The following is an 11,217-nucleotide window of genomic DNA, read 5'->3' on the forward strand; positions in this document are numbered from 1 at the left end:
AAGAAGAAAAAAAGCAGGAAAAGGCTAGCAGAACAACAGAACATGCTTTTAGTCCTTGAGATAGCTGCAGCTTTGTAAATCTCTGTGGGCCAGTTGTTTGCTCAAATTTCTACCCCCAAATTCTTAAAATCTAAACTAATCACATTTTAAAAGCAAGGTTGCAGACAGCAGGAAATCCTGCACGGTGGAAATTGAGTATATTTCTGCTCCTCTTGGTTGCTTGGTGTAAGATAATGCCCGACTAGATGCAGGGTGGAGAAAGATTCAGCCAGCATAGTTCTAACCCTTTCTCATTAAAATTCATGCTATTATGCAGAGCACTTTTTTAATTCAGAATATAATTAAAGTTGCTATGGAGACATGGCCTTGCAACACAGTGGGCAATTGTTCACCCATCTCTTTATTCAGGTCCTTCCGTGGATGTGGAGCTTCCCAAACCACATTGCAGAAGCAGCAAGGACCACGTCCTCCGAGTTGCCTCCATTTCTGGAGGCTAATTCCATTTCTCCACCGGGATAGACTGCAACGAGGGCCCTTGGCGGTTTCCTTGCAGACATCTCATTACCAAAGTAGGTAACATCATCAGTGCTAGAAGGCAGTGGGGTTTGCTGCTCTATTTGCATTGCCCTGTCAGGATTGGTGGGATGTTCTTGGTGGTGTTCTTGATTAAGTTGTTGTTTACTTGAGTTGGTGGTTCCTTGACTGGGGTATTGTATTGGGGGTATAAGCAGAGAGCAAGCCCCACTCTTTTCTAGCACTGATGGTGTTACCTAGTTAGGTAATGAAACATCTGCAAGAAAGCAGCCAAGCTCAAACAGCACCAAGGACCCCATAGTCCTCCTCCTCCTCCTCCACTTTGCAAACACATCTCCCTTCTAGCACTGATGATGTTACCTACAAGGGTAATGAAACATCTGCCAGAAAACAACCAAGATCAGTGAGCACCAAGGACTCCACAATTCATACATACAGTACATTCTCTATTAGAATCTGGGTCTCCCCAGTCCTGATCCAACTCCTTCATTACTTACCCCACAGTTTCTGGGACCGAGGGAGAATCCAGGAGCTTCTGCAGATGGTGGGGAGGGGACTAAAATTCAACAGTTGGGGAGGGAGAGGACTAAAACTCAGATCTCTGCTCCCAGTCCACTACCTTCTCCCATCACCCACCACTGTCTAGAAGAGCATCAGAATCTCCTCTACAGCAGTTCATAAGTAAGCAACTAAGTAAAAAAAAAAACTAAGAAAGGTGTTTTTTTTTAAAAAAAATCTAGAGTTACACCATGCTTTGGGAAACCTGCAAGAATTAAAATGCTGAGTCAGGTCACTTAAAGATTAAAATACTGCATGCGTCAGGTTGCTCCTGGTACAAATAATTCCTTACTTATTAAGCGGACCGCTATCAAGGAATGACTTTTATACTCACAGCTCTTCTAGACATTTGGTGGAGTTGTCATTTGAGTTCAGCCTTATCAATAACCTCCCTTTTTTTAAAAAAAAAAATCTATACAGGCGGTCCTCTACTTACAAGCACACTTGAGCCCAACTTTGTTTTTTTGTCGTGAAGCGAGACAGTTGTTAAATGAGTTTTGCCCCATTTTACGACTTTCCTGGCTCTGGTTGTTAAGGGAATCGTGGCAGCTGTTAAGTTAGTAACAAGGTTGTTACTATGGACTCTGCTTGTTGTAAGGTTCCAAAAGGGGATCACGTGAACCCGGGACGCTGCGACCGTCGTAACTAGGAGTTAGTTGCTAAGCGTCTGAATTTTGATCCTGTGACTATGAGGATACCGCGATGGCTGTCAGTGTGAAAAATGGTCGTAAGTCCCTTTTTTCAGCGCCGCAACTTCGGTCACTATACAAACGGGTGTAAGTCAAGGATTGTGTGCATTTGTTTGTTCCTATGACTTAGCTCTGCCTGGTTTTGGAGTCCCCCACTCAGAGTTGCTAAGGCCTCTCTTTCTCTTCTCTAGCCTGATCTCCTTCCCTTGTGTACCAGCCCCGCTGTTTTCCCCTAACCAAGATTACTCTGTTGTTGTTTTTGGTTGAAGCTCTCGCAGCTGCTGCTGGCATCACGGTGGGTGGGAGAGAGGATCTGCCTTCTCCCCTGGGAAGGCAGAACTGGGTGCCCGAGTCGGCACCGGGGAGGAGACGGGCTACGTGCCGACAGGGGCTTTGCGACGAAGCGGGCTTTGTGCAAACAATGAAAGACTGCTGAAGTTGTCAAAAAAAAAAAAAGAGAGAGAGAGAGAGAGAAATGCTTTGTGATCCGGAGAGTTTCGTATCAGCAAGGTAGTAAAAGGACGTTTAGAAGATATAGGAAAAGCAGGAGGGGGAGAAAGGAGAAGAGGAGGCAGAGGAAGGAGGAAGGAGAAGAGGAAGAGGAGGACAACGAGGAGGATGAGAAGAGGGAGAAGGAGAAGAGGTAGAGGAAGGAGAAAGGAGATAAGAAGGAGGAGGAGGAGGAGGAGGAGGAGGAGGAGAAGAAGAAGAAGAAGAAGAAGAAGAAGAAGAAGAAGAAGAAGAAGAAGAAGAAGAAGAGGGGGAGGAAGAGGAGGAGGAGGAGGAGGAGGAGAAGAAGAAGAAGAAGAAGGAAGAAGAAGAAGAAAGTAGAAGAAGAAAGTAGAAGAAGAAGAAGAAGAAGAAGAAGAAGAAGAAGAAGAAGAAGAAGAAGAAGAAGAAGAAGAAGAAGAAGAAGAAATTAATATACCTTCTTAAGATATTAAGTAAGCTTTGCCTTATTTTACGACCACTCTTGCTACAAGTTGTTAAGTGAATCCTTGCAGCTGTTCAGTTCGGAACATAAGTGAACCTTTCTTCCCCATTGGCTTTGCAGGTCAAAAGGCCGTCAAAGGGGACACTGCAACCGTCATAACTATGAGTCAGCTGCCAAGCCTCTGGATTTTGATCACGTGACCGTGGGGACGCTTCAACGGTCATGTGAAAACAGTAAGAAATTACTTTTTTCAGTGCCGTTATAACTTCTAACGGTCACTAAACAAACTGCTGAAAGCCGAGGACTACCTGTAATCATGGAACAGAACATGAGGACTAGACCCTTGATGTCACTCAAGCTATTATTGCTCGCCGTTAGACAAACTATACAACCAAGCGCAATCTTGATTCGCACGGATTTGTTTTTCTCTCTTTTGGAAAAGAGACAACTATGCAAGAAAAAAAAAAAGGAAAGCAGCTAAACTTATGAAATACGATTTCTGACTTTTTCTTCCACAGATAATTGCAATCTTACACAGTCTTCAGCCCTTCCCTGAATCCACCTCTTTTTAAATCTTCCAATTGATCAATCATCGTATCTCTTTTTTTTTTCTTCTTTCAGCAAAAAGAAGAACCATATAAGGTTTCCAGCCTTTGGGAAAAGTTTTTGTTTGTTTTGTTTTTCTCTGACTAAACAGATCAGCTCAGCTATCTCAGCAAATTCTAACATCCTACACAAAGTTCACCACGGGACTTCCGGCTTTGTTTTTAAACGCAGAAAAGTTTGTGAAATTAATTTGGCGTTGTTGTTTTTCTGCAGAGTGTTGCCTTGCTAAAGACTATCAGAAGGTCAACATCTGCAAATGTGCACAAATTAAAATGGAATTCCTCTCTCTCTCTCCTTCTCTTTGTCCCTATTTCCCTCTTTCTCTCTTTCCCTCTCTTCCCCTTTCTCTTTCCCTCTCTTATTTCCCTCTCTTTCTTACCTTTCTCTCTTTCCCTCTTTCTTTCCCTCTTTCTCCCTCCCTATTACCCTCTCTCTCTTCCCACCTTTCTCTTTCCCTCTTTCTCCTCTCTTTTTCTCTTTCTCTCTCTTTCCTTCTCTTCTTTCTCTCTCTTTCTTCCCTTTCTCTTTCCCTCTCTCTCTCCCTCTCTTTCCTCCCTTTCTCTTTTCCTCTCCCTATTCCCCCTTTCTCTTTCTTTCCCCCCTCTCTTTCCCCCCTCTCTTTCCCCTTTCTTTCTTTCTTTCTTCTTTCTTTCTTTCTTTCTTTCTTTCTTTCTTTCTTTCTTTCTCTTTCTCTCTTTCTTTCCTTTTCTCTCTCTCTCCCTCCCTCCCTTTTTTCATATCACCTCCCAAAGCCACCGAAATCAGTCAATCAATCAATCAATCCCCTCCTTGAACCCCGAATGCATTGTCCACACCAAAACACATTTCTGGTATTCAATATTTTCTGTGCAACCGATGCAGACGTATTAAGTCGGTGTTTCTCAACCCTGGAAACTTTAAGATGGGTGGACTTCAACTCCCAGAATTCCCCGGCCAGCCATTCGTCTAAGTAATGTCAGGATTGTAAACTAAACCAAGAAACTGGAGGATAAAAAGAACCTCGGAAATCCACTTGAATCTTAACCTTATCTGACCCAGGGAAAACATACGCCATTTTCCTCTGATTTTCCAGAAATTATGAACAGGTTTCTCCATATCTTGAAATGAAGCGTAGATGCACGGTTTTTTTCACGCTAAAAACTGCAGACCAGGAAAAAGGAGACATTAAGGAAACAACCCAATACGGTCTTATTTGGGAATAAGTCTCAACAAATCCAGGGAAACTAACTTCTGAGTAGGCCTCTCTGTTTCACTTTCCTAATCTCCTAGTTGGATTCTGATTAAAAGGGAAATAAAAACACTGACGCAAAGACAGGATCGGGTGTCGGGTTGGTCTGCTTTTAAGTTTTGCAGAGATTGCAAGAATTAAAAATTAACGAACCAAGTCCACGCCCTAGAACTGTACCGGGAAGAGTTGTGCTTTTAGCCACCTCACCTGCAAATATTCTAAATATTAATGGAGCCATAAAAAGCCCCATTCACTTTGCTTAGGCTTCACTATTCTGGTGAGCAGATTAATTCACCTGCAAATAAGGTTGCTTGGTTTTTTTTCCTTCCTTCCTTCCTTCCTTCCTTCCTTCCTTCCTTCCTTCCTTCCTCCCTCCCTCCCTCCCTCCCTCTTTCTCCCTTCCTGCAACTAACCCTTCCTCTTTTCTTTCTTTTAAGCAAATCCATCCTTCCTTCCTCCCTCCCTCCCTCCCTCCCTCCATCCCTCTTTCTCTCTTCCTGCAAATAACCCTTCCTGTCTTTCCTGTTCTTTTAAGCAAATCCTTCCTTTCTGCCTTCCTTCTTTCCTTCCTTCTTCCTCCCTCCCTCCACCTCTCCCTCCCTTTGTTCAAATAACCCTTCCTGTCTTCTTTCCTGTTCTTTTAAGCAAATCCTTCTTTCCTTCCTTCCCTTCCAAAAAGAAAAAAAGAAAAAAGAATCAGAAGGCTAATGTGCAATTTATGTAACTAGCATCTTTTAAACAAACAAATTAAACAGACTAAACCCACAGAAAGTTATTTCCAGAATGGGAACTCCAGAAAGGAGGACCTCTAGGACAGGGAATTGGAGAGCTTAAAAGCATTCCAGGATCAGAATGCTTTTCAGCCATGCCAAGGAGCCCTTGGAAAAGGACTGAGGCCACGCCATTCAACTGGTGTCTTAAGGAGAGCCAAGTCTTGTTTTTCAAAAGGAGAGAGAGAGAGAGAGAGAGAGAGAGAGAGAGAGAGAGAGAGAGAGAGAGAGAGAGAGAGAGAGAGAGAGAGAGAGAGAGAGGAGGGTTTCCCCCCCTCCCCACAAAGGATGAAGTCCCAACATTGACCCCAATCAGGTCTTTTTAAAGTCTCCATCAACATCTAACCAACTCTGACATGTTCCATTCTTTCTTGGACAAAAAAAAAGCGCCTCCCGTTTCTACACACCACGGGAATGCAGCTCAGGAGAGGAGAAGACCACAGTGTCCTCGACTTGAGATTTTTGTGGCATTTTTCTGCCTCTAAACACACACACACACACACCCGTTCCCTTTCTCAGATTGGCTATTCTGAAATCTGCCTCCCTCTCTAGTTCCTCAAGTTCTTTCTCTGTGGGGCGATAAACAGGGCAGGAAGGAGAGACAAAAGCTTTCTTTCTCTTCTTCTCCTCCGATCCGTCAGCCATCAGGCATAGATAGGGGGTGTCTCTCTTGCATGCACACACAACTGCAATACACACACACACACACACACACACCCCACTCCCCAGAGCTGCAGAAGAGAGAGAGAGAGGTGGGGGAAAAATCAGAAATGGGTACCTTTCCAGAGAGGATGGATGGCAAGGCGAATCCTTCCTGGTTGAGTAAGCGAGGAACGGATTTGTCTTTGGTTACGATGGATCACATCCCTGGGAGGCGGGTGGGTGGGTGGGTTCAGGGAGAGGTCCAAGCTTTGCCCCTTCCTCCTCCTCCTCCTCCTCCTCCTCCTGCTGTGCTCCCGTCCTCCCCGCCTCGGCTTGGCACCGGTTTCTTAGGGTGACCTTCAACGGCACCACCCGCTCGGCTAGCTGCATTCTCTTCTGACAAAGAGCTGGTTCCTTGGTTACGGTGCTCGGTCAGGTGTGTTTTAACTACAGCTCTGGGCTGACTCAAACTACAGCGCTGGAGCCCTCGAGGCAGCTCCGAGGTTTATTTATTTATTAAGGTTTTTTTAAAAATTATTATTATTATTATCCCATCTTATTGCAGGCTAGCTAACTCAAGGGGGCGAACATACCTAACGGCAATAGCACCTAGACTTATATACCGCTTCACACTGCTTTACAGCCCTCTTACAGAATCAGCCTATTGCCCCGCAACAATCTGGGCCCTCGTTTTACCAACCTGGGAAAGATTAGAATAGAATAGAATAGAATAGAATAGAATAGAATAGAATAGAATAAGGAATAGAATAGAATAGAATAGAATAGAATAGAATAGAATAGAATAAGGAATAGAATAGAATAGAATAGAATAAGGAATAGAATAGAATAAGGAATAGAATAGAATAGAATAGAATAGAATAGAATAGAATAGAATAGAATAGAATAGAATAGAATAGAATAGAGCTGGAAGGGACCTTGGAGGTCTTCTAGTCCAGCCCCCTGCTTAAGCAGGAGAACCTACACCATCTCAGACAAGGGATTGTCCTGTCTCTTCTTGAAAATCTCCAGTGATGGAGCTCCCACGATTTCTGGAGGCAAGCTGTTCCACCGGTTAATTGTCCTCACTGTTAGGAAGTTTCTCCTTAATTCCAGCTTGCTTCTCTCTTTGATCAGTTTCCAACCCTTGTTTCTCATCCTTCCCTCTGGTGCTACACTTTCCTCCTCTTCCTCCTATTTTACCCACAACAGCCCTGTGAGGTTGAGTTGGGCTGAGAGAGACCGACGGCACCCAGTTGGCCTTCATGCCTAAAGCAGGACTAGAACTCACTGTCTCCTGGTGATTGGCCTCAAATCACTAGTTGGCTTTTGTGCCTAAGGCAGAAGTAGAACTCACCATCTCCTAGTTATTGGCCCAAAGTCACCCAGGCAGCTTTCATATCTAAGGTGAAACTATAACTTACCATCTCCTGGTTTCTACTAGCCTGGTGCCTTAATCACTAGACCAAACTGGCTCTGATTGATTGATTGATAGATTGATTAGACTACTCTCTGTTCAATCAATCTAAATGGACTTCTAGTCCTATCGCCCATGGTCCAGCAGATTGTGGAATTCTGGGGTCTGAAGTCCACACACCTGGAAATGGGTACGCAATACTTTTCTATTTTTCAATGCGCAGTCATAGGGACTAGAACCTTGCCTAATTCACAAAGGCAGCATGAAACTGGAGGGTCTGAATACCCAAGCTCTATACCACATTACACCTCCGTTGCTCAGGAACACCGGTGTATATACCCACAAAGAAACGCCCGCACAATTAAGATCTCTGAATTTCCCCGAAGCTGCTGGATTTCTTGAGAAAAATGCTACGGGCTGTTTTTATGGTCACCCATTCTCTCACAATCCCTGCTATTGTTCTAAGAGGCAGGACTAGTTCTGCAGAAAGGAAAATGATAGATGATCTCTCCTGGATGCAACAGGATTAACTGGGCTGTGCAGCAAAATAAGGATTTTGAAAGACTTTGAAAACAAGGAGAAAGTGCCCCGGATTAGCTAACCGCCAACGGCATACCAGAGTTTTGTGTCATGCATTTTGGACAGATTGCATGCTTCAGGCATCATCAAAGGGATCCTCCTGTTTCCCACAGGAGGCACCACCCCAACAAGTCCTTTGTCAAGAGGGCGCCCTTCCTTTGGAACGGCTTACCTGCAGATACCCAAATTTCCTTGCTACATTCCCGGAGAACTCTCCAAAACTAAGGAAGGAGCGTTATCACTCGAGAGTGATATTAGCGCGTTCGCACTATCACAAATGAGCTGCAAAGCCACCAAGCCAACACTAGAGGGCAATGAGCACGGACAGAAAACCGGACCTTGTGCTGCCATCTAGAGATCAGCCAAATTTTTGCAGCTCGTTATTTTTGTGTGTGTCTCCCTAAAAATCCCACAGGGGGCCGTGTTCCAGATAAACCAAGTCTTTCTCCATTCTGCCTGATTTCTTAGGATCAGTCCCCCCCCAAAAAAAGAACAAAGGATCTATTCTGAGTACACGATTATCTCTTCCCTGGGGAGATTACTGATGCGCTCGCCATCTGCCCAACGTCTAATTATGGCTCCTCTGGAGAGTTTTAAATGCTGAGGTGCCAAAAACCTCCACAATTTTTTCAGTAAACAGGGATCATGTGGTAGTTCGCCTTTGCTAAGCTGGCTTGAGGGCGAAGCAGACAAAAGCAAGTATCTCAGGCGGGCAAACATTGGGTGTTTCAGGAGATTTCAATAGTTCCAACAGAGCCACAAAGATGATCAGGGGATTGGAGGCTAAAACACAGAAGGAACGGCTGCTGGAATTGGGGATGTCTAGTTTAACGAAGAGAAGGATGAGGCGGGACATGATAACAGTGCTCCAATATCTCAGGGGCTGCCCCAAAGAAGAGGGAGTCAAGCTATTCTCCAAGGTGCCTGAAGGCAGGACAAGAAGCAACGGATGGAAACTAATCAAGGAGAGAAGCAACCTAGAACTAAGGATAAACTTCCTGACAGTTAGAACAATTAACCAGTGGAACAACCTGCCTCCAGAAGTGGTGAATGCTCCAACACTGGAAGTTTTTAAGAAGAGCCTGGACAGCCACTTGTCTGAAATGGCATAGGGTTTCCTGCTTGAGCAGGGGGTTGGACTAGATGACCTCCAAGGTCCCTTCCAACATCATCATCATCATCATCATTATCATCTACAATTGGAACATAGAACACAGAATCACAGGGCTAGGAAGGGACCGTGGAGGTCTCTAGACAGTCACTTGTTTGAGATGGTATAGGGTCTCCTGCTTGAGCAGGGGGCTGGACTAGAAGACCTCAAAGGTCCCTTCCAGCTCTATTTCTATTCTATTCTATTCTATTCTATTTTATTCTATTCTGCTCTAATTCTATTCTACTCTGCTGTTATTCTATTCTACTCTACTCTACTCTACTCTACTCTACTCTACTCTACTCTACTCTACTCTATTCTATTCTATTCTATTCTATTCTATTCTTTATTCTATTCTATTGCCAGTAGATGCCAGGGTGTATTTGCTTGTCTACCGTGGGTGGCAAAGTATACGGCCTGGCCTTCCTGTATCAGGTGAGTTTAGATCTCTTTGGACAAGAGAAACTGACATTCATGTGCCCAGATTAAGGTTCACATTATCTTCGCTCTTTACCCAGTTTGCATTCCTTGCAAAAGGGCAATCCTGATAACCTACTATGGCAAGGTTGCACAAACAAATTGCAGAAAAACAGCTTGCCTGTACAGGCAGACCTTGACGTGGGACCGCAATTCAGCCCAACGTTTCTGTTGCTACGGGACACCGTTGTTAGGTGAGTTTTGCCCCATTTTACGAACTTCCTTGCCACCGTTAAGTGAATCACTGCAGTTGTTAAGTTGTTAAATTAGCAGCTCGGTCGTTAAGCGAATCTGGCTTCCCCTGGACACTGCGACCGTCATAAATGTGAGTCAGCTGTCAAGCATCCAAATCTAAATCACGTGACCACGGGGAGGCTGCAACGGCCATAAGTGTGAAAAGGGATCATAAGTCACTTTTTCCAGTGCCATTGTTACTTCAAACGGTCACTAAACAAATCAAGGACTAACTGTATTCAGCAGTGAATTACTTTCCCAATCGCTGTCAACTCTTCTTCCCAAGGCTTCTGTTTAGTTCAGCCAAATATTTTTATTCTGATACTCAGAGGCTCCAGGTACACCACAAAAATATTGTCTGTTTTGCCTTCTGAATGTCGTTTCAACATTATTCCTAGTACGGTTATCAGCCAGGCCCCAGACTTCCGATTTTAAAATATTTATCAAGCAACAGGCATGCAAAGCAAAACACAATATTTAAAAACAACATCATACTGTTACAATACTATAACAACGTTTTTGAATGATACTTCGTCTTCCTTTTAGCTTGCTACATTTTTTCTCCCTCTTGGGGGTTGGGATACTCGTCAAGCAAACATTGAAGAAATATAGTAAACATTTGGGGGAAAAGTAGCCTCTTTCTCCACCTATATTTACAACAAGGAAAATATACATCTGTCAAATCTCCTGTATTTTTAATAGGCCGGCCTTCAACAGATCCCTTTTTCTGTGACATGAACAGCATATCAATAAGAGAAAATCCATACTTGCAGGGATATCTATGTTCAGTTTTCAGGAGATGAATCCCTATTAATTAAAAAAAAAGCAACCCAGTTGAATATTTTAAATAAATCCCAAACCACAAAGTTGGGAGGTGAAGCGTCATCGGCAGAATGCAATTTAAAAATATCGATTAAGCCACGCGACTTTTAAAATATCACTTATTTACAGCGCGATCGAGGGAAAGATTCTTGCCCAGTTTGATTTCTCCCTAGCCGGTGCATTCATGCCAAAATGTCTACGGAAAAAGCACTTTCCATGCCAAGGAGAACTGCACCAGTTGGATGCCTGCCGTGCAGGAAGAAAAGGAAGCTGCAATCTTTTTTTGTGTTCCTTGTCCATTTCGGATGAATGCATTAGGATTTTTGGATGGAGGGCCAAAACATCTGTACAAAATAGCCCGCAAGGCTTGCAACGTCCAAAATTAAAACCACAGAAAAAGAATACAATGCAAGAATCCCATCAGATCAGCATTAATCAGAATCCAGTACCCCTATGGCTAAGATTTTGACTATATCGGACATGCATATAGTAAATATAATAAATATTAATACTGTACCCAAGTTAATGAGATGCGTAGGGAAATGCCACGCCTCCGCGGGCAGCAGAACTCCTCCTCCTT

At 43.8% G+C, this 11,217-nt stretch overlaps 1 protein-coding gene across 2 annotated transcripts in view; it reads right to left on the minus strand.

The window, feature by feature from the left end:
• The window catches only part of COMT (catechol-O-methyltransferase), a 16,824-nt gene extending 5,650 nt beyond the window's left edge, over positions 1 to 11,174 (minus strand). Inside the window, exon 1 of one of the 2 annotated variants that reach the window (XM_015823591.1) lies at positions 11,155 to 11,174. The gene's annotated coding sequence lies outside the window, so the exon portion shown is untranslated. Of the gene's footprint in view, positions 1 to 6,097; positions 6,174 to 11,154 lie in introns of those variants that run through there. The other variant, XM_015823592.1, reaches the window with a different exon arrangement.
• Positions 11,175 to 11,217: the final 43 nt, after the last annotated feature.

The sequence above is a fragment of the Protobothrops mucrosquamatus genome, unplaced genomic scaffold, assembly GCF_001527695.2.
Source record: "Protobothrops mucrosquamatus isolate PMUCROS unplaced genomic scaffold, P.Mucros_1.0 scaffold1924, whole genome shotgun sequence".
NCBI lineage: Eukaryota > Metazoa > Chordata > Lepidosauria > Squamata > Viperidae > Protobothrops > Protobothrops mucrosquamatus.